Source organism: Sylvia atricapilla, chromosome 9 (assembly GCF_009819655.1).
Source record: "Sylvia atricapilla isolate bSylAtr1 chromosome 9, bSylAtr1.pri, whole genome shotgun sequence".
NCBI lineage: Eukaryota > Metazoa > Chordata > Aves > Passeriformes > Sylviidae > Sylvia > Sylvia atricapilla.
Window position 1 is genome coordinate 186791 of NC_089148.1, and position 23403 is coordinate 210193.

Genomic DNA, 23403 nt, shown 5'->3' on the forward strand with positions numbered 1-23403 from the left:
AATGAGCAATGTTTTTAGAGGGCGCAGCAGAGTGACAGAAAATGACCCCCTTGTGAACTGACAAGAAACTGAAGCTAATGTCAGAACTATTGGTTAGGCTCTGGTCCACTAAAAGCAGTCAAACAGAACAATGGTGGGATTTTAGCACAGACAAAGCAGCTGTGCTTCCTTAAATCAGTAGTTTAAGTTTGTAATATTTTTAAAGACACTGCTTCGTTTAAATCTTTTCTTTGTGTTTGTATGTGAGCTCAGACTACGAAGTGAGAAGAAGGCATAATGAAGGTTAATGGAGCTCTCTGGGTTCATGCAACTCGCATGAATTAGAAATAATTTACTAAGAGGAGGGTCACCAAAATCAAATCTAAAAATACTTCATGCAGAGTTCATAACAGACTAAATATCACTTCCAGACAGCTGCAATGTAATTTTGCCAAAATGAGATAAAATAAATGCCAAGTAAGCGTCAGAGTGAACAAAGGAAGGGTCCTTCCTGTGTCCCTTTGTGTCCCTTTACAAATACTTTTTCTTCCACATTATTCCTTTTGTAAATGGGGAAGGAATAAGAATAGAAAGAACAAGAAACATTAAAAACCAAAACAAATTCTGGGTTAGTTTTTCCTCCTCTCATTGGTACAGGAGAATAAACTCCTGAAATCTCATAATCTGAAGTCAAACACAACAAACATCATTCTTTCTCTTATTTTGGTAAACACTTGGAAGCATTATGAACTCAGCATCATATTGTGAGATCAGCTGTGTGACTGCTGAGGAAGAATGAGTCCTGTTCTTTTGTCCTTTCCACAGGGAGCTATAGAGAATTTCAGAATAGGGAGGAATACAAAAACAATTCTCTTCCCAAGACAATAAGCCATTGCAAATGAGGCAGTGTGACAAGAATAGTAAACACTTTCTTTTATTAATAGCAATAATTAACATCTTTGGAATTAAAGGGGGAAACAATTCTTTCTTTGTGCTGTTCATATAATAGTAAACCAATCTAATGATCATTGAGAATTGTATCCCTAGGGCATAATTTGGAAGTAGATGACCTATATAGTTTCCAAAGGCTTCTTTTACAATTTTATAAAGAGAGAAAGAATGTCTCTGGACTTCATCTGGAAATGAGTTGTACTCTACATGCTAGAAAAGCTCTAAGGTTTTGGAACACAATTTTCATTAAGGACAAGGGATCAACTTGGGTCACTTGGCAAGTAATTCCACTGCACTTTCACCTTTTCAGGTTCAGTCAGTAAAGAGTAGACTAATAGTACAGTGTGGGTTTCCTGATAGGCACCCATGGAAACTCCATGGAGGGAGAAGCTGCCCCAGCAGTGCAGTTAATCAGACAGCTCCCAAGTGCCAAGGAGCCTCTCAGGGGGACTCCATAAAACTCCTTCATATGGGTTAATCTTAGGTTATCCAAGCTTGGGTTCTTTGGTCAACCAAATTTGAATTCACAGAAAGTATCTAAGTCTGGAAAAACCTGACTGCATTATTTTCCATTTCACTGTGTATCAAATTTCTCTTTAGTATCTATTTGATAATAATAATAATAATAATAATAATAATTTGATTTTAATTTAGACAGAGAATTTAACCTAAGGATGTAATAATATTTTAATGTGTTCAGTCCAGTCTACTAACAAAGAGGAATTCTAAAATCCTGTTACTTTCCACGTGATATGATGAATGCGTGTTCCTGTCACGGGTATGAACCTACAGTTGAATTGCTAAAACCCTGGAGTGACAGCAAGGGAGGCAGAACTGGAAGTGACCTCTATTGATTGTAATTGAATACACTGGTGGTGAAATCTATCCCATGAGGTGCATATTTGGTATAATTAAAATATAACTTGTGTACAAGGAAGTAGCACATTTATATTCTATTTCACAACATATAGAGAAATAGAAATGCATGAGACAACATCACATAAATGCACTGTGTTTCTAGATTGAATACAATAAATATTAAACACTAGGTAACAACATATTCTCTCACCATTACATAGGGTTAAGGTAATCATATACTAATAATGTGAAGCAACTGTTACGCATAGCTAAATCCCTAAATTCTTACTTAGTTAGACAGGATAAGGATTAAGAATTTTGTTCTATACTGCCTTTTTACTAAACTAATTACTTGGTTACAAGTGTGCATGGTAAAAGAAATTGTCTGTCACTGTGCCCAGAATGAATGGATCCATTCTCTTTTTCACACTCTGCTATTGCACTCTTCTCAAACTAGTCCTTGAAAATTCAGCTGAAAAAACCCCCAAGAAGTGTGAATTTGAACTACCATACCTGTGCTTTGTAGCTATCCAGTCCTGGTGTTAGCAAAAAATGAAAGTGTCTGCATGATAAACAATAGAAAAAAGATGAGCAAAATCCTTACTGAATGTAAATGATGTTTAATTCCATAAACATTTCTGAATATGAAATGCAACTCTGAGTGTACTTTAGGGTGGTTGCTGGTGAAGACTCTAAGCATTAAATGTCACTGTATTATGCAAGCATATCTGTCTTCTCAAAAATTATAGAGGCACATTGTGTCTTCTGACATCTAGGGCTAACCCTGAAGTGACTGTCTTCAGTATGTACCTAGTTTACACCACTAAGGATGTCACAATTTTGTTCTCTGGATATTGCTTCTGCTCATTGGTTCACCAGACAAATAGAATGAAGACGCTTAGGATTATTTTCTTCTCTTTCCAAACATAAAAACCTATTGTTTAGGGCGGAAAAAGTGTCTTTAATATGTGCCCAGTCAACTCAGAGTGATCTGAGTAACAATGGATGTGTTTGCTGGAGTATGTTTGTTTACTTGAATATTAAGGTTTTACCAAAATGAAATATTTATGGAGTTTTATGTAGCTAAGGATGATCAGGGAGTAAAAAGCAGCATGACCTTCTTTGTTAAAAAGGTTTCAAGGAGAGGAGAAAAGGCAATTAAGAATTCCACTACACAGGAAACAGACTTTTTTCAGCACTAGAATGGGTCCTCACTCAGCTGGACTTCTCTGAGAACCTCTGGTGACAGAATTGATGCAAAAAAATGTCTTGTTATTTCAGCTTAGGATTCCTTTAGTGAGGAGGAAGGAAGAAAATGGGGGCAAGGATATTAAATAATGGCCAGATCTCACTTTTTTAGTGCTGCACTGATGTCAGGCCCAGGCCCAGGCAGTAACTATTGGCTTCAGGATGGCAGGATCACTCTGGACTCAGTAACAGCACAACATTACAACTGGGAATTTAGTTAGGGTCAGATCTCCAACTAGTATAACTTGTTTGACTTCTGACAGTGCTCAGGGGCTGCAGCATCTCTCAGTTATAAATGGAGACCAGAGATAAAGCCATGAGTCAATCCTCAGCCTTTGCCACTGTTTCCCTGCTGCAGTGCAGATAATTTTTGCAACTACATCGGTCCTTGTGCAGAAACACTGGCCCAGGACTCCTTACACATTTTAATTGTACCTCAAACTTCAACACATTCTCTTTCTAGCTATAGAATAAGGAGATCTACTGTCTTGAGATTGTATTATAGAAATCTCTCGTGAATCCCATAAAAACAGTCGTGCTTTTTTCTCTGCTTACTCTTTCTCATATGGGAGATTTCTTTAATTTCTTCTGCAGTAATGTATGATATCCTCAAAAGACAAAACTCTGGACAGAAAAAGAACAAGGTGGCTTAGCAGTTCCCAGAGACACAATAAAATATAATACAGTTCAAAGCAAATTCACACACTGAATCCATTCATAGTTGCATATTCACAGCAGGTGATCAGAACAGCAGCAGTGGTATGTGTTAGGCTCTATCTTGCTCCTCTCAGAAGTGCTGAGAGCCCCACTGCCTAGTTAAAAATAGACTGCACTGTATTCTCAATAATAAGGCTAAGCAGAATATTTGATCTAAACAATTTCACAAAATTGGCTTTCTCTTTTACTAGAATCAGTCTACAAAGAGTGCTATTTTCAGCACTATTTCTATAAATAATTCCTAGTGCACAGCTATTTCATGAATAATTCACAAATCGGAATGCTAAAATTTGCGCAACGTTGGATTGATAAGCCATAAATATATTGGTACTTCTTAAGTGAGTAAACAAAGTTTGTTATCTTACACAAATGCAAGTACAAATTATAAATGTGTATTCTGAATTACAGTATTCACCTAACATTCTGCTTCATCATTGATTTTGCTTGATAGGGAAGTAGTACAAACATTTTTTAACCTACATTTGTTTAAAAGTTGGAATAACTATTTGTGGAAGATTTTACTTGTTTTCTTTCCTATCTACTGAGGGCAGTGTGTTAGGAAATATAAATATTGAATAATTTGTTTTTCATCTTCATTTTCTTCATAGGCATCTTGCACTGATGTGTTTGTCCACAGTGATCTTCTGTCCAATCTTTGATGGGCACAGGCCTGCTGACCCAGCCAAAGGTATGGGAACATTTTAACTCACAACTGATAGATGGGCAGAGGGAGGTATAGCCACAGGGCTTTCTTCAGGCACTCAGCAGTGCATTCTTTAATGAAATATATCCTAGTCCCAAACTACTTGGGTACTGTTGGCCTTTTTTTTTTTATTAACAGGTCAGTGCCTTTATGAAAGATAAAACAGTCTTCAGGTATTAGCAAATTTTTTTAGATATTTCCATTTTCAGTGTTTCCAGGCTGTTCCCAGTAGAATTATTTATTTTAACCTCACATTGTATCATTTGGATTTCTTTTTATCTTCCCTTTCTAAGCCTATTCTTTCGATTTTTCAGAGTACCTAGTACATTTATCACAATGTGTCCATTATTTAGCTTATTACTTTCATCCTTTTTTTCATCACAAGCTCAGTTTTACAGCCTGTTCATTTGAGATAGATTTTACATTTTATCCTATAAGGCTCATATCTTGTGCATTTTTATAATGTATGTATTGTTCCAAATGGTACAATTCAAACAACAATTTTGGTGCCATGTGAACAACAGAAGTTATTGTTCTCAAGGGACACAGTACAGGTGGTCTTGTATATAGATTTGAGCTGGATTTAGAGCTCACTTTTCAGAGTCAGCAGTGGCACAGCCGCATCCACAGTCAGGCATTTAAGGGTTTGTTCTGAATTCCCCATTACCTCCCGTGTTACCTTGGTCTTCAGCCAGTTACTCTTCAAGAAGTTGATCTCCAAGTAGAGCCTTGTAATGAGCAGATACCATGGCACTCACTTATACTGTGGAATCAGCCCTGTCACTTTGTCAGTAAAGAATTCCCCCAGCATCAGTGTCTGTCTGAGACACACTGGTCCTAATGAAAATACAAGTGTAAAGCCTACTGACTGGAAATAGGTGGACATGCTCTGTTTCATGTGAAGAGTCTCTAACAGGATGTTGCCAATTTTAAAATGTTTTGAATTCAAAGCGTTCAGTGGAAAATGCAGAGGACTGAAGTAATATGACTGATTTCCTAATGTGACTGTCTGATTGGATAGTTTTTTTTTTTTAATTAAAAAAAATTTAAAAAACAAGTAGATTATTAAAAATATTTCTTTACCTAATGCTTAAGTTCGGTTGGTGGTAGGTGGGCTGATCACTAGTTCCTCACGTTACAGTCAATACTTTGTTCAAACACTTGTATTATAAGAGGCCGTCCCAAAACAATAAATAATAGAAATGGCTCCTTTAGGCTGTGGTAGGTACTTACTCTCCCTGCCTCTCACTTCTGTCCTGCCCAATGCCTGATATAAAGCATTGTAATTAAGCTGATACTACTTGGAATAACTGATCCAGAATTTTGGATATATGCCCTTGGAAGGATAGCTGAAAGTCCTTCCAGTCCAATGAACAAGTTATAGATCTGTCGTGTTACATACTTTAAGTAAATCAACATATATGAGGCATGAACCACAATCATGTGAATTGTGGAAGTCTGGGATATTTTACTAGGTAAATAGTGCATTTGGCTTGACATGATCTATGTAGCTCAAAGCAATTAATTTCAATTATTATTAAAGAAAATAGAAATAGCAAGTCCAGCATATGAAATAACACAGAAGGCATCTGTCAAAACCTAGCAAAACTCTAAATCTCTCAAAGCCAAAAGTATCAAAAGATTCCTGGGAAAAGAAGCATCGTCTAGAGAAACTGAATGGCAAACACAAATCCCTAGCTGTTAGGGGATCTCTAAAGGATGTGTGCTAGTCTGAAAGCATTCCAAGATTGCAAACAAGAAGTGTGTGGGTACAGAATAACAATCAGCATTTTGGAGAGAGAAGAAAGGAGACGCCTAAGGACCTTGGTATTAAATCAGCTAATGATAGCAGACTTTTTTTGCAGAGAAAGCAGAATACTAGAAAAACATCCTATTTATTAGTTTCATAAAAAATGCCTCAGTTTGGAAAATTAATGATGATATGAAACAAACTAATGATGATATGATACAGTAAGTCATTAGAAATGTAAGAATTTATGACAATGGATAAACAAGAGCGATAATTCAACACAAAAATATTTGCCTAAAAGAATATTTTCTGAAGGTAGGGGCCAGAGGGACTAGAAAGTGAAAAGGTAACATTGATCATTATTAAGCATTAGAGGCTACTAAAACCAAGAAAATCACAAAATACAAAGAGCATATATCCAAGAATGCTAATGAGAACAGGAATGTGAGTGTTGGATGATATCTAATTGTATGTGGTTTGGGAAAACTCTGAAGGAGAAAAGATGCAACTTTGTGTCTATTTTAACAGAAGCACTGGGCAGTTAGGGTTTATAGGCATATTTTTCAGTAATCAGCATCATTCTTACCATCCAATTAGAAAGTGATTTGCGGAACCACATGAGAAACCTGAAACTGTTCTCAGGGTCTAAACAAGGTGAAGAAACCTAACTGAGACAACACAGTCCTTCTCCTTGTGCATCACATCCACCAGGATAATTTCATTGTCTAGTCTGACAGATGTGCCTTTACTAATCCCTCCACACACAGATGATGCTGAAGGAGTTGGAAGAACAGATGAGTGGCATTTGTGGTCATCCTCATGTGCTACTCTCTGAAGCTCAGAGTGGGAGGTGGAAGAGGGGGAAGCTAGCACTGACTGAAGTATAAATAAAGGTGTTTTGGGGACAAGAAACTACTTCTCTGCCTGCTCTAAAATTCTACAATCTTGTCCCTGGTGGTGCTCACAAAATCAAGTTATTGCTTCATGAATACTTTTAATGATGACTGTTTTAGTCAATACAGTTTTTCTTTTGATGTGCTTGAGAAAGATCACCTAGACAGGGAGAACTTTGTCTCTAAAAAGGTAAACACCATGCTCTAAATAAATGAGGCATTCTGAGAACACTGATTCAGTACATATTTGCATTCAAAATTTTCTTTAGATGAATGCTCTTTTTCACTGACAAATAAGAGATGAACTATACATACATATGTGTATATGTGTATGTGTGTGTCTGTAGGCTAAAGTTGTATTTTGCCATTTTAAAGAAAGGACAGAACATTGCTGGTGTTGTGAGATCTCACAGAATGGTAACAGCAACATCCACTCCAAATAAGGATAACAAGTACCATTTAAAGCAGGGTACCATATGTAAATGCAAGGCCAGTACCCAGAACTTTGGATACACTTATTTTGCTCTATCCCCACAGTGAAGATATTCACATTCAGTGACTTGAACTTGAGCAGCAGACCTATGTGGCTTGATGAGAAAGCAAGTCCAGAGGGCAGAGATCAGCAAAAAACAACTACAGCACAGAAATCTGAGCTTCTTGAATTGTGCTGGACAGAGTGATGATCATGGCAAGATGTATGAAAAGGAAACAAGGTAGAAATATATATTTGTACCATCTGCTAATATGGAAGTATTTATTTTAGCAGTGTCTGTAGAACTAGTATAGCAGAAGGTCATTCAAAATTATTTTTATAAACACTCTCTTGAAAAGGATCAGAATGCAAATCAGCTATTAAGAGACTTGTAAGAGCCACAGCTGCGATTTTTTGACGTCATAAGTGAACCTTTTACATCAAAGAATGCAGGATTATGTGGTGCATATGTAACTTCAGGGGTTTAAATGATAATTCAGTAGAAGAGTAAAGAACAGTCCACTTCACACTATTTACATGCCCTCCTAACCTTAGAGGAACTTGTTTTATTCTTTCCATCTTTGCTATTACTGGTTTCAGTGTATTTTTCAGGGCCAGGAGACTTCTGTAAGACTAAAACCTCTAAGTTTTGTGTGTGACATAATTCAGTTTATTGATTTGCTCTTTCCAGATATATTTTTGCTATCTAGTTTAATTGTACATGTTACAGTATGCACTACGTTGAGCTTATTGTAAAGTCCGTATTATTTTAATATCAACATATTAATCACAAAGAAAAGCAAAGAGCATTTGCAAAATTTTTCTTGGAGATGAGAAGTATCTATAAGTCAGTAAATTCTCCTGCCTGTTATGTGGCAGGCAGACGGTGTGGCAGTATAATCAAGACTTCTGGGTTAAAGAGTCAAAAGTGAAACTTAAGGCTTTAAAAGTCAGAAATTGCAGGAGACCATCCTCCTTTGGTTGTGGCTAAAGCTGATTCTCATGGGAGATTGCTAACATGTAACGTTTTTAGTGTTTTGGTAATTGTGGCATGTATTCAGAGACAGGGCAGAAAACAGGTCAGTGGCAATCTTTGTACTTAGGCTACTCTGCCTGACCTGCATCTCTATATTTGTTATGCAGGTGCCCAGAAACACCTGTGCTGACAGGAAATAATTAATGACCTGAGACCTTATTATAAATGCAAAGCTGTCACACACTTGGTTTCAGGACTGGATCTACAGTTTTTTGTACCATCATCTACTCTGTGTACTGTTGGTTACTCAGCACAATAGTTTGTTACAACTACACTGCCTTTTATGTATTTTCTTGGAAAAAAAACCCAATACCATATATTGAAAATGCACAGTCTTATTATAAGAAGGTTGAATAGTTCAAATAATATGTAGGAGGTTGTACAAAAAGAATACAAAAAAGAATTGTAGTAGGGAGCCTGAGACTGAACAATCACAATTAATATGAGTAAGGAAGAGTGTGACAGGTTTGTGTTTATGAGATCTCAGATCAATAATATTTTCTGTCATCACAAGTATTAATGTGTATTCTAAATGCAGTTTTTATTTGTGGAAATCTGATTTTAAATCTTAAGTCCAAACTCAAATAGCATTTACAATTTCATACATGAAAAACCACTTATGTGCTTAGTTGTCTCCTTGAAAAGGACACACTGAAACACATTTTGAATTATATTCCTCTAGCTGTGGTTCTAAGAAAGGAAGTACATGAAAAATCTCTATAAACTATTTTTTAATAACAAGCCCCAATAATTTAAGAATAATATTCACCATTTTATGAATGGCACTTACTACGAGAATTCACTCAGTTCTCACTCAGAATGGAGTTTGTTTTTCCCAGTTGTTCTAGTTGCCCCCTTATGGGTTACTTACCAGCTTGAGGAGGGTGCAAACACTATTTCCCAAAAACCACCAGCAGTGATGAGGGCTACTTGTTCTCAGAATTTGCTTAGGCTGTTGCTATGCTGACTGATTTGCTTTTCAGTGAAACAAGTAAACAGAATCATTAAATCACAGTTACAAGGATTTGTTTGGCTAGAATGCAGTGCAGCAGACAGATGACTGTTCTTCAGGGGAATGCAGGATGAAAAACATTGCATTTGTGTTATCTGAGGCTGCTTTAGGTTAGTTACTTAAGTGATTTAAAAGTTAAAAAAAAGGCTCAGATTAGGTCAGAATATTAAATATTCTTTAATTCCTCTTGAGAAAAAGAAACAGCTTTAAATAAAGAGGACTGCATATTTTATGAGTAATTACAAAAAATGTTTTTCTTTCTTGTGAAAAGACATAGCTGCAGAAGCAGCTGGGTAGGAATTCACAAAATGCCATATCCATAGGCCTGGTATTCAATCTACTTTTGGCTATAACTCAAAATCCAATTTAAGATTTTTTACCAACTTATGAAAGATATACCTGGTTGTTTCTTTAGCTTTTCTGATGTGCAAACCTCTATCATAAAGCTGAAGGTAGCATGTCATAGTATGAAAGGAAAGTATTCCATCTACCACAAACATTCCTATATCCATTGATACAGTTACTTCTCAATGCCAGCTGCTTGTATCACCAATATTTCATTTTGTGGTGTATTCAGTTAATTGGTATGAATTGGTATGAATTGGTATGAATCAGTCCTGTTGCCAGAAAAAGCAGTTATTAGGAAACCATCTTTAGAAGCTGGCCAGTAAAGATGGAGACTAGAGATCATCTAGTTTTAAACAACACATGACTAACTAGACAAATAGTACTAACTTTTTTTTCTCTGATACATCAGTTATCTCCCTATTTATTAAAAAATAGATAAAATAATCTATGCAGGGGGCCTTTTTACTTTGCATTTTGGTGTCTTTTAAAGACAGAAATATAAATTAATTCCAAATAAAACCAAGTCTAGACTTTAAAGCCCCTTAAAGTCAGGAATTAAAGACAATAAAAAGAGTAATATTTTGAAATCGTTTCAAGTGTTCTAGTAAATAATGCTGCTGATAGAAGGCCAGTTTTCTTTGAGTCTCTAAGGAAAAAATTGGAAGCTGCAGTTCATGCTTAGAGTGAAGTGTCACCGAATCTCAGAAGTAATGCTGTCACATAAGTCATGTCCCAGATAAATTTCAAAGTACTTTTAAGAAGAATATGTATTGCTACTGTATTTCTGGTTTCGTAGTGACTTAGAGCACTAAAAACTCTGCTGGCTAGGTTCTTAGGTGGAATGAATAATGTGGGCAGAACCATGCGCTTGGGTCTCCGATCTTGATTTAAAAATATGTGAATAATAGATCTGGTCAGGAATTCTGAGTAAATCCAAGAAGTTCTGAAATTCTGAAAGCAAGGTTACTCTAGCCCTGGTTTCATGCCTGAGATGTTTTGGTTTTCTGAAATTCTTTTCCCAGAGAACTTTCTGTAAACGAAGTACAGTTTACAAAAACATGTCTTTTGTTTACAGAAACATGTCTCTTGTTTCATGAAACCTCGGCTACAGGTTACTTTTTCACTGTTTCTGAATTCTCGCTCATGAGAAGAATTTTGCACTCAAACCCAGGCACACAAAAACTTGTTTTCTCTAGGTTTGGTCCTAGACAAGGAATCTACTGCCTTGTGCAGTGAAGCAGCAGGATAGATTGCTGAAAGATGGTCCTTGTGAGGACTTGTCCCACACTGCTGCTGCAAAGACTCACAGAATGCTTTTGAATTTTTCCTGGCTTTCAGTCAAGATTCACTAAGAATGCCTAAGTAATGCCCTGAACCATTTTTGTCATACTGCAGTTTTGAAAAACAGGATTTCAGTGCCCAAAATAAACTGGGCCCTCTCTGAAGACTCTTTGTTCATTTCTTAATAGATCCCTCAGGAATTTCACATATCTGAACTTGCAATTTTAACACAACTGTGTTAAATCTGCGGCCAACTAGAAACACCATTTTTAGAGCTAATATTATTTTAATAGCTTCAAAACTGCATTTCTTGTTCCTGATGGTTGCCTTCTCTGCTTCAGCATTTTCCTTCTTGCAGACTTAGTAAATCGATTCTGTTTCACTGGCTCATGATGTGGCCAAACACAGAAGAAAGGTGGAAGCCTGCTTACCTGAAGGCCATTTGCCTCTGCTAAAAAAATAATTGTTTCCTGTGAGGATATGTCTGTGTATATGTATACATATACAACTATTGACATTTTGTATAACACATATAATTGGTTTCGAGTGCATTCAAATGAGTAGAAGTCAAAATAGCCATGAGCAACAGAAGAATCAGTTTTTAACCAGAGGAATAAAAAAAAGACCTCTTCCCATAGCATCATTAAAAAAGCCCTTAAAGACCACGTGATATCTGATAGCAACAGGGGAGTTAGCACTCATGCAGATGTCACTCACATGTGTTTTTGCATATTCTCTTCCAATATCTTAATATATATTACTTAAAATGATGTAGTGAGTACCTTTCTGTTATTTCATATAATGTACTAGTGAATGTATGTTACTGAGTGTAGATAAAACAGAAATACATGAAGCACCCTTTTTTCCCAGGACCAAAAGGTTGATTATGGCAGGAAAAACAAGAAGTGTTAACTACAATCTTAGGTCTTAACATATTGACTGAAGAGTTACTGGAGTGAGAGTAAAATAGCTGGAATGACACCTGGGAGACAGCCTAGGGCATATTGATAGTAAAGGGATGTTCTTCAACAGCTATTGAGTCATGTTCCTCAGACATGGGGAGCAGACCACCAATGTGAGACTCGACCACAGTCAGCAATTAACTATTTAGAGCCCACTCTTAAACCTTTGAAATTAAATAATTATGATTGATTTTCATACTGACTAACTACTAATACTATGAACAAAGTAAATTAATTTCCAACTATGTAGCAAGATTTAATTTAGCAGTTGTACTGTACTCCAATGAGTCATTTTTTCAGCAAAATAGTTAGTTGTGGTAACCCTTTGCTGTACATAGTATTATTACAAATTCTTGCAATAGGAATAATTAATTGTATTGACTAACACCACACTAAAGCAGTGCACTCTTCCTATGACAAGTTCTTGAAATCTGGGAAACATAAAGATTTTTACGTGACTATTTGTCATGGTCTGATTATGTGTGAAAACCATAGGTTTTAAAATCTAGAAACACAGCCATTACAAAGATGGAATGTTTAAGCACTGAAAAACGGATGACTGATTTCAAACCAGCTTTTGTTTCATAATGTTAATATTCCCAACCATCCCATTATCCCATGCAATGAATATAAATCACAGTTCCTTTCTGTAAATAATACTGTACTTAGTTTCTGTATGGGATTGTACTTGGCAGTCATTTTCTGAAATATTTTTTTGCAAAATTCAAACGACGGAAAATACATAGAGGCAGGATATAAAGCTACTATAAAATTTAACGGCCTAAAGGTCATTAACTGCACTGAAACATGAACATTTTTATCATATCTATTTAGATTTACAAAATTTAACTTAAAAAATGCCATCTAGACTTCAAAAATATGAGCTTGATTTCAATGCAGAGCAGCTTTATCACACTACAAAATGCAACTTGGTTATACCATTGTGATTATCAAATGATGGCCAGCAAAGCAACCCTTATGAAAGAAGTCCACTTTACATAATGTGAGGGCATTACAGAAACCTCCAAGTGGAGAGAAAGCAGCACAGAGATTGCCATCTAGCAGTAACCCTTAGAAATTTCCCTAATACTGGATACTTCCTTCTTTCAAGATACTGCACTTATGAGTAGGAGAAAGGAAGATTTTCTATCCAAATCCTTTCACTGTAGCTGGCTTCTGCTGGATGTCTAGCCACCCTGTTGGAAATAATCTTTAATGAACTATATTATCATGGATAATTCTTTTAGAATTTCCATATGTAATACAGAGAAAAAAATATAATAAAGTAAACAAATATAACATTAATAATATCCTAACTGAATTCAGTAATAAGCACTGTGGTAAAGTTTATCATTAGTGAGCTGCCTTCCAGTTGTTAAAGAAGAATTTCTACAGTTGATCAATATTTTATTTCAAGTTTAAAGAAATCAGAGCACGGGTAATAAATTACTATGGTTGAAATAAAATCCTAATGTTTCAGAGATTGGGGAATAAACTATTTAAATTTTGTTACATATTTTACCATAAGATGGCGATACTCAACACTTACTCTCTGTAAATAACTAAGTAAGTTGAGCACAACATTCTCTGTCATAGTAAGAGTGCCTGAAGGCAGCAGTCTGACTCAGTGATAGCCTGGTACTAAATGAAAGACTTTTTTTAATCCCCCAAGGCATTATTTTAAATATTTGATGAATAAATAAATTATTACCTGAAATTCTGTAGGACATGAGTAGAAATGTGTGTGTATACTGGAAATATCTCTGTGATTCATCTCCATAAGCTAAATAGTTGTGAGTGTCAAGGGCACACAGAAAGTTGTCTTTCTAGGCATGAGCATACTGCACAATTCTTTCTGGAGAAGAAAGGAATTTACCATCCCCTTGTTTCCTACAACTACATTCAAATCAAAGATTTGCTTCCCAACCTGCAGGGCAGAAAATTATTATTCTATTTCAATTTAGTATGAATCAAGATATAAATAATTGAGCACTAGTTAAATTTCTGAAGTGTGTTCAGTCAGAACTTGCACTTTTTTGCTAGAAAAATGTTTTTTAAATTTTTACATATATAATTTTCCAGAGAAATATGAAATATACTGTTCATAGTCAACAAAATTAAATTAGTTTGCCATGTGGCACCTTCTTATGTTTAATGTGGTGTAGGATCCACTTGATCTCCCTTTTTTTATTTATGAAAACCCAATTAGCTCTGATAAAAACAGTATTTCTAATTTGAATGTAATCTTAAGGACTTTCCAGCTTTTTTATTTCTGACCCTTGACAAAGTCAAAAGAACCTGGCAAAAACATCTGAATATCCCTGAAAATGTCACACAGAGTGAAGAATAAAAGGGCATTTTCATGCCCTCTGCAAAGCATGCCACAGCAAAAAAGGGCTAGAAGCCAAGTTTCCAAAGTTCATTTGTGCCATTTCATTCCAGTGCCTCATCCTGTTTTTCAGTGCTGGATGGTGGACCGAGACAGAAAATGGAACATTTTTTCCCAATGTTATTTTGGGATCTGAACTAAAGAGAATTGTTCTGCCAGAATCTGTTTGTTTCATTAGTGGTTTTACTATTCTGTGGACAGAGGATATATGAATTTACTTTTCCTGCTTTTATGCAGTTCTTTAGTAGATCTTGCTAAGTGCAACTGAAGACAGAAAAATAAAGAAAATGAGTGTGTGCAAACCTGTAGTTGTAATGAGACCATGCACTGCTATTCACACAGATATCTGTGAAACTCCTGTTGTGCACTGCCTGCTGAGTCTCCTTATTTAATAGAGCTTATTTAGAGATATAACTTAGATAGAGATATAACTAATTTCTTCAGTCATGCTACTAATCCTCTATCACCTCCTGCTTCTTTAAGTTGTCACGTATCTTACTGATTGAAAGCAGTCAGAATACTGCAGCTGTAAATCAGATTTCCCCTGAATTGCTTTTTAGGTTTTGTTTTTAAAGAGGAGCATCACTTCCATACTGTTGGACATTCAGTACCATTTGTAGATGTAGAGATTAATATCTTTATTTTAAATGAAAAGCCTGCCAGAAGAGCTGAGGCATTGCCTCTCATGGTTGTCTGGTACCTAACTGGTATCAATTAATATGACATTCACCACCATGCAATATAAATCCTGGCAACATGGTACCGAGTGCTGCTGCAATGCTATAGCAATGATTTCTCTTGTCACGTTTTTATAATGCTCACAGTTACAAGACTGTATGCCACAAAAAACCGACAAACGAGACATGTTCTACATCTATAAAATACAGCACTACAGACATCTGCAGATCTGGGGGCTTCCAGTCATTACCGCTTGTAACTGGTAGAGTGCAATTCCGGTTTTCTAACGGCTTAATCTGAAATCTCCTTCCCCAGCCAGCCGCATGGCTAAAACCCTATTGTTTACTTTTATCAGGATTTCAGTTTCAGCTGCGATATCTTGGCGACTCGAACACGTTTGTAAATAACAGAACTGCAGCAGCGCGGAGCATGGCTATAGTACTAAATTCAGTGTCTTCCCGTGACGCCTCCAGTTTCACCCTAAACAATTTATTTCCAGTCGGAGGCTGCCGATCCTGCTTCCAGCGCCTCGCTGCTTCCCCAGAACCGGTGCAGTCCACCCGGCGCTATAAATGCCTCCTTGCCTGGAGCGGGATGGATGGATCGCCGCTGGTTTGCGCTGGACAGCGACCGGCCTTGGACAGCTACCGGGCACGGCAGCCCCGTCCCTGCGCGGCGGGAACAGCCCAGCTCCCCCGAGCCGGGGCTGCTGCCGGGGGCCGTGGGCGGCTGCGAGGGTGAGCTGCGCTGGCGCCCGGCCCAGGGCCCCGCTGACGGCGGGCACCGCGGCCCCCAGCCGCTCTCCGACGCCAGCTCTGCTCTCCCTCCCCGCCGCTCGGACAGCCAAGGACAACGCACCATCCTCTCCCCGGAGCCATCCGGCGCATCGCCCGCTACCGCAATCGTCCGTGTGCGGGCAGCCTCCGCCGCTGGGAACTTGGCGCCGGCCGGCTCCTACCTTGGAGGGATCGAGGACCGGCAGCAGGACAGCAGCAGGAGGTTGAGGATGCTGGCGGGCGCCCGCACCTGATCCCGGGGCTGCCTCTCCGCGCCGCTCCTCTTGGTCATTCACTCCGCTCTCCGCCCCAGCGACCCGCGCCGGCAGCCGCGCTCTCTGCCCGCCGCCGGAGCCCGAGTGGAGGCGGCAGCGGCAGCCGCCCGGGGGACGCTCATTCCGCGGGCAGCCTCGGCGCGGGGAGGGCGGGCGAGGACGGCGCTGCCCGAGCTGGCGGAGCGGCTCCACGGCCCCGTCCCACCCCGCCCCTCCCCTCCCCCCGGCCAGCCCACCGCTAAACTTCGGCCGGGCAGACGGCGGAGCCAGCGCGGCCGGCCGGGCGGCCGAGCGGATGTGACGTCAGCGCCGGCGGGAGGGCGGGCGGGGGGCGCGGGGGCTGCGGGCAGCGGCCGCGGGCTGAGGGGAGGCGTGGCCGGGCCGCTGGGGGGCGCCGTGCCCTCTGTGAGGGACTGCCCCACCGAGTCCGCACCCGGCCGGGGATCATCGCCAGACCCCGCGCCGGGCCGGGGATCATCGCCCCCGGCAGTGGCCGGCGAAGGCTGCGCTGCTCTGTGGAGTGCAGCTCCAGGCGGGGAGGAGCCGCTCTCCCCAAAGCAGCGCCTGGCACATTGGGCAAGGATGGGTTGATGTGAGGAGCTTCGGGAAGAGGCTTTTCCTCGGGGGAATCCCTATCGAATCTCCGTGTAGAAAGTGAAGTCAGGGTGGACTGAGTCCTGGTGAGGGTAGAGCCACCCATGCTTAGCAGCTGGCCATGGGCGGCAAGGGACCATTGCGTCTCCTTGGTTTGGTCTGTGAGCTGAGGTGGAAAAGCCTGTGCAGGTGCAGGTAGTGGAAGTCCTTTGCTGAGAGGAGCCCGTGAAAGCCTTCCCAAGGGCAACCAGGAGTTTCCTTTTCCCTACATCAGGCAGCCCCTTTTCAGTGAAGACAGCGATGCTTTGCCAGCCGGGGCTCTGGGCGCGGCCGCTGTCGGCCGTTTCGCAGGACGGGAAGCGATGGCATTTGGCGTCCTCAGGGCTGTGCGTTCAGCACAGCTGAGCAAGGCCCAAAGTGTAAACAGCGGCACTGTCCTGTTAACAGGGCGAAGAATCTTAATGGTTCCATTCTTTTTCTTTAGAAGACTCACGATCTATGGTAATCTTACTGGTAATCTTAGAGTAATCTTACTTATGACACAATCAAGATTATTATAAGTGTGGTTTTCAGCTTTGTGTGGTAAAAATATGTTAGCTTTACAGTTGACAATTTTTTCATCTTTTTTTTTTTTTATTTTTTTAGGAGCTATATAATCTTAACTAAGGGAAAGGGGCTTAAAATAGTCTTTAAAAAGCAAAACTTAAGTGTTAAAATACCAAAATCCAGGCAAAACAAAACCTCAGGTTTGGGAGGGGTGTTAAGTGTGAATAAAACATGGTTTATCACTGTCTCCAAGTCTCCAAGATTGGTGTTTGCCTTCAGGAGCTAAGACCACTGCTGAAAGACAAATGGAATTTTATGCTCACAGTCTATCTAAAAAGATTACATATCCTTGGCCTAATGTACCCAGACCAAAAATGCTGACTTTTCCTGTGATTCCAGTGTTTTATTACATTTTTAATTGCTTCTAGGATTACAATAACTAGATTTTGTTTTGTGAGTGAATTAAATGTATTTTTTATGCTAAGATCAGCAGTATCTTTTACAGAGGTACAATCTTTCATTTCCTTGGAAGGTAGGTCTACAAATTATGTTCCTTATGGCATGGAATGAAAATCATGAATGAGCTTTCATTGACATTCCAGGGTCAACAATGGAAGAGACTCCCCTCTGATGCAACTGCTTTTGAATTACCTTCTACAATGAAAATATAAAGATACAGAAAGGAGATTTTTTTACCCTCCTGTAGAAAGTATGTAAAAGGCATATTTTCTACTAAATAGCACACAAAAAAAAAAAAAAATAAAAGGGGACAGCCACATCGATTCATACTAATTCAATATAAAATAATGGTACCAATGCACTGAAAACCTCAGGTTGGTCCAAGGAACAAAGTGAGTGGTGCTTTCGACAGAAAGAATTACATATGAAAAAGACCATAGATTCAAAGCCACAAAGGCAAGATTGAAGGTATTTAAATCTTTTCTAGAGCACTTCAGTGATTAGTTCTCTAATTTCCCTAGCTTTACTTTCCCCATGCTTTTCTCACCTTCTTTTTTTCCCTCGGTCTATCATAGATAAAGTGGGAAAAGCATATGAACTCTTAAATTTATCACAGAAAGAAAACTTTGTAAAGGAGCTTTGGTGATGCAGTATGTTTTTCCCCTTCCTGATGCTGCTGGAATATCTGTCTTGAAATCAGTAAAATATTGAAAGAGTAAAGTTGGAAACTAAAACCAGCAATTCCCCTACAAACATAAGCCTTCAGAACTCCTGAGCTTCTCAGATACTTTATGTGTTACAAACTAATAATTTGTTTAATATATGAAAAGGTACCAAAACATGTTTTCAAAAGGATAGCATGAAATGACCCAATTCTTTTCTGTTTGATTTTAATAATCCATTTGGAAGAAATGGAAATATGTAATAGGCTTAATCTCTATTCTCTAGCAACCTGACAAGATTTTTTTTTTTTTTTTTTTTTTTTTCCCCAGAAAAGACTGTCTGAAGACTGGTGAGAATCATTAGCAATTAGTACCTGAAATAAGTCAGTTCATTAAAGTTTATCTGAAAAATATAACAAAATTCAAGCTCTCATGAGAAGTTTTTGTTTTCTGCATATGCCCTGAAGTGGCAAGGGAATACCTGATTGTGAAGATCTCTCTCTAGCAAAGCTTTTGATCATACTTAAAATCCTATGAAACTCTGTATGAATGACATTTCTTGTGGAGGTCTTTGTATGGAGACTGACTGCTGCAGTCAGGGTGAAATACATGATTGTGAGAGAAAAGAAAAGAGACACCCAAAAGCTTTCCTGCACGCACCAAGGGACAGAGGATTAGTGGAATGGAGGCACGCTGTGGATATAGCTTGTCTAGATGGGGGAGGATGTTCTCAGTCTGTGGCTGAAGTTAGAGCAACTTTTCTTCACACCGTATTGCAAGATGTATTGCTGGCAGTTGGAGTAAGACAGAGACTTGTTCACTTGGGTGCACAGAAAGTGAAGTTGATAAATTGGCTGTGGGTACCAAATTATGCATAAATAAATAAGTTTGAAGTTCTGCAATCCAGTTTGGCAGCTTGGAAAGTAGTGATGAGACTTACGAAAAAGGACACTGTATGTGTGCATCTGTGGAAAGTTGTAGCAGGTAACATCTGAAAACTTTTGAATTGCACTGCTAACAAATGTTTTCCAAGCAGGAAAATTCTTTATTAACTTGGTCTTATACCTAATATTTCATGGGTGTTGAATTTTCTACTAAGTTAAGAAGGTGGTCTGGATTTTGAATTTTAGGCATTCTCCTGATTGTGGGAATCAAAAGTTTAGAGAATTGGAAAGAAGAAGAAGAAGATTGAATACTGACCCTTGTTGATGTTAACTGCTCTGAAAGGTTCTTGAAGAGGACAAATTTGTTCTTCACTACATAAAAGACTTGGGTGTCTTAAGGAAGCTAAAGAGAGAGAAAAGGGTACAAACAAAATTAAGCTATCAATAGTACAGAATTTTTTGGCACATTATATCTGTTTACATTTGTAAAGAACATGACAGAAATGGAAAACTTGAAGTTCTTTAAAATCAGATGATTATAACACTTAGTAAAAATTAGTTTAATTTATCCAGTGGAGAGTACAAAGATGTTAAATAAATATAAAGATATTGTACATGTGGGATGAAATTCACGGTGAGACTACATTAAATGATTAAATTTGCTAATATTTGAATAGTTTTTGCCATCAGATTGAAGTACAATTATAATTATCAGTCATATTAGCCAGAGTAATTTTCTGGAATCTGTAATACTATGACTTGCTTTCTAATCCAAGTCTGTATTACTTCAAATAGTCAAAATGCGGCTTTAGAAGCATATTTGACAGTATAACTGTCCTAGTGATGATTATTTTTCTAAATAGAGAATTTTTTTGAATTCCTACTGTTACCTGAAAAATGAATTTTGATTTTTTTGTACATTATCAGAATTAAAAGGTGACTAAATAATTATTCCAATGAACTTATGAGTTGATGTTTTTCTGCTTTCTGGAGGTGAGTCTTTCAAAAGATTTTTTTTACTCAGAGTTATTGTAGGAACTTTTAAGTGAACATTGCCTTTCATTGCATATCTCTGTAAGAGTTGTCTAGGTTTAGATAGACAGGTATTTGCCAGGAAGATTGGAATTTTTCCTGGAATGTAAGCCCCCGTCCTCCTCTTTTCCAGATTAATATAAATTTGCAATTAACAGGCTGTCAGGCAAAGATTTGGGAATAGGTACAGCCGTTCTTTACTAGAGATATTAAAATACAGATGTTGTAGTACAGAAGAATAAGCAAGCAAACAAACAAATAAGAAATCCTAGAAAAACTCTAAGAGTCAGAAGTACAACCTAACTCCCTGTTGGTCAGGGTGTTGGAAAAAGGAATTAAGCCCTCCTGGAGTGGCAGATGTGGTCCTGTTGGAAGCCGCGGTGATCCTGTGGAACCAAGGGTCCAGAGATGGGTCCAGTCTTCCTTTGGGAGTCCTGTGGGAACTGCATGTCTGGTGACACTTTTCACTCCTTTTTATCTGGGCAAGATGGTTTGGCTCCTCCTCCTTGGGAAGAGCATCTCACAATGGGATGGTGTAATGTGTGATGTCATTGGTGACGTTAATGGTCCATTAACAAAGATATCCCCATGGAGTTAATGGAAGAATGAAGAGATAAGCAACACTGCCCCATCTGGATAAGCACATGGCACCATCTGATAAGCAGCACTGCTCCACTGGGTTTTACAGCTGGCTTCTTATAGAGAAGGCAGTTGCCCCCTCCTTAACAGATAAGAAAATCTTTATCCAACACTTGGTCTCCTTCATAACTTATGGGGAAAAATTCTTTAGAGTGAAAAACGGACAAATTACCCCCAACAGAGTGTACTGGAAGTAGTTTAAAATCCAAGTTTTCTGCAGAAGTGCAGCGCTGTTATTTCCCAGTGAGCTGGTGCTGATCCAGTGTGAGCTGTGCTGTGATGAGCTGTGAAGTCAGCATCAGTGTTACGTGCCTCCCTCAACAAACACCAATACCTGACAGATGGACACAAATGTTTAGGTTCTGGGTGATGTGGACAGGTTTAACAAAGAATCAGTGAGTCAGGCACCTCTTTAACTCTTTGTTTAAAGCTAATCAGTATCTAGATTTACTTTGTTGAAGTTTAAGTTTGACCTTAATTTACATTGGAGAAAGAAGTGGCCTTAGTAATGTATTCCCACATATTTACAGTTCAGATAAAATAAAGAAGACTTAACTCTGTGGAAGTTTGAATCATATATAAAGCTAAGAGCAATATTTTTAAACATTTCTGTGATTTGGCTTTGGTTTTTCCTTCAGATACCATGCTTATTTATTTACTTTTAAATTCCAGGATTTATAAACACATTGAAACCAAATCTATAAACTAAATCCTCTTTCTGGCCTTTTAGGAGTTAACCTAATCTTTAGTGTATGATACAATATAGCTAAAGAATATTCAGATTTATAGTTCAGTTTTATTTGAATCACTATGAATAGAAAATGAGAAAATATAATTAAATATTTCATCATTGTGAAACGTAGGAAGGGTATTCTCTGTAAAAGTGACAGCATTTATAAAGAATGTTGCTCTATGAAAATGCTTTTCCTGGAAGTTATGGAACTCTGCTCAGAAGTGTTCTGGCATTTTCCCCTTCCAGTATGGACAAGTACTTCACAGCAGATCCCTTCAGAGTAGCCTTTAATTGTATTGTTGGTTATGTGTGACTTCTGTAATTTTTTAAATATTTGTAATAATAATTTTGTAAATATTGTAAAATTTAGGAATTAAGATTATCTTCCACAAGATCACAAAAATATGATCCTGTAAAATAAGTGAACTTGGAGAATTAAGATTAAAATACCTTTATTTCAGAATAGAGGGGCAAATAGAAAAATCTAGAAATTGATTGATAGAATGACTCAAAATTAATAGACTAATACAATTTTAAATGCTAGAACACCCGCTTGGCAATATTTGAAATTTAATATTATCTCTAAAAGACATAATCCTTAGCCTGTCACGTCACAATTAAAGTTGGCCTAAGTAGCTGATTAAGTCTCCCTCCCAGTGACAGGAATCTGTAGAATGTTCAATATTAAATACCTCCTCTAATTTATGTATTTTTAATGTACTTTGCAAATACAACTGCAGAAGTAACAAAGGGCCAGTGTTCTGTATGGTGACACATGTATGAATTTATTTGGCATATTCTCTAATATCATAAAGCAGGCAAACTAGTTTGTGTCTCATAGCATTTATATGAATATTTATTGACCAAAGTGTCATAGTAAAGAGGGCTGCTTGCAATATTCTGGTGTAGCAACATGAAGTTTGTGGGAATTGAAAGGCCAGAGTATCCTTAGCTGTTGATCATTGTAGACTTCCTAGGACAGCATCTTACAGAACTGGGTCTCAAAGAAATAAAATAATAATAATCACTGCCAAAAGTTGAGTTGCAATCTTTATCCTAATTACTAAGGGTGCATTAAGGGAAAGATTAGGTCATGATTACAAATCAAACATTCTGATAGACTTTGTGTTCTGTTTCATTTTAAGATTTTGAATTAACCATCATACCTGATATTTTTCCCCAAATGAAAAATCAGTTTATGTAGTATCTCTTTCTTGAGTGCAGAAACTTCTGCTGGAATGGAGAAGGAAAACTTTGCATAAGAACTTGTCACAAAGACAAATGGGCTTAAGAGGTGGGTGTTTTCTGTAATACAGTAGTTAATTGCTTTGATTTTTAAAAAGTTTTAGTTTTTAAGAGAACCTACCAGTGTGGTGGTATTTGTGGTACTATTGCAATATTCGTGATTCTGTCCCATATAGCCAAGGGCTGTTATAGCTGATGACAAGCTCAGGTGCTTTTTAGGGTACTTTTTGTAAGCTGACACCTACTTGATACTTCAGTTTTAATTAAGGTAGATATTAGAA

General features: G+C 38.1%; 1 protein-coding gene across 1 annotated transcript in view; it reads right to left on the reverse strand.

Moving 5' to 3' along the window:
- Positions 1-16572, reverse strand: part of OLFM3 (olfactomedin 3) — a 61278-nt gene extending 44706 nt beyond the window's left edge. Inside the window, exon 1 of the mRNA XM_066324567.1 lies at positions 16236-16572. The gene's annotated coding sequence lies outside the window, so the exon portion shown is untranslated. The remainder of the gene's footprint in view (positions 1-16235) is intronic.
- Positions 16573-23403: the final 6831 nt, after the last annotated feature.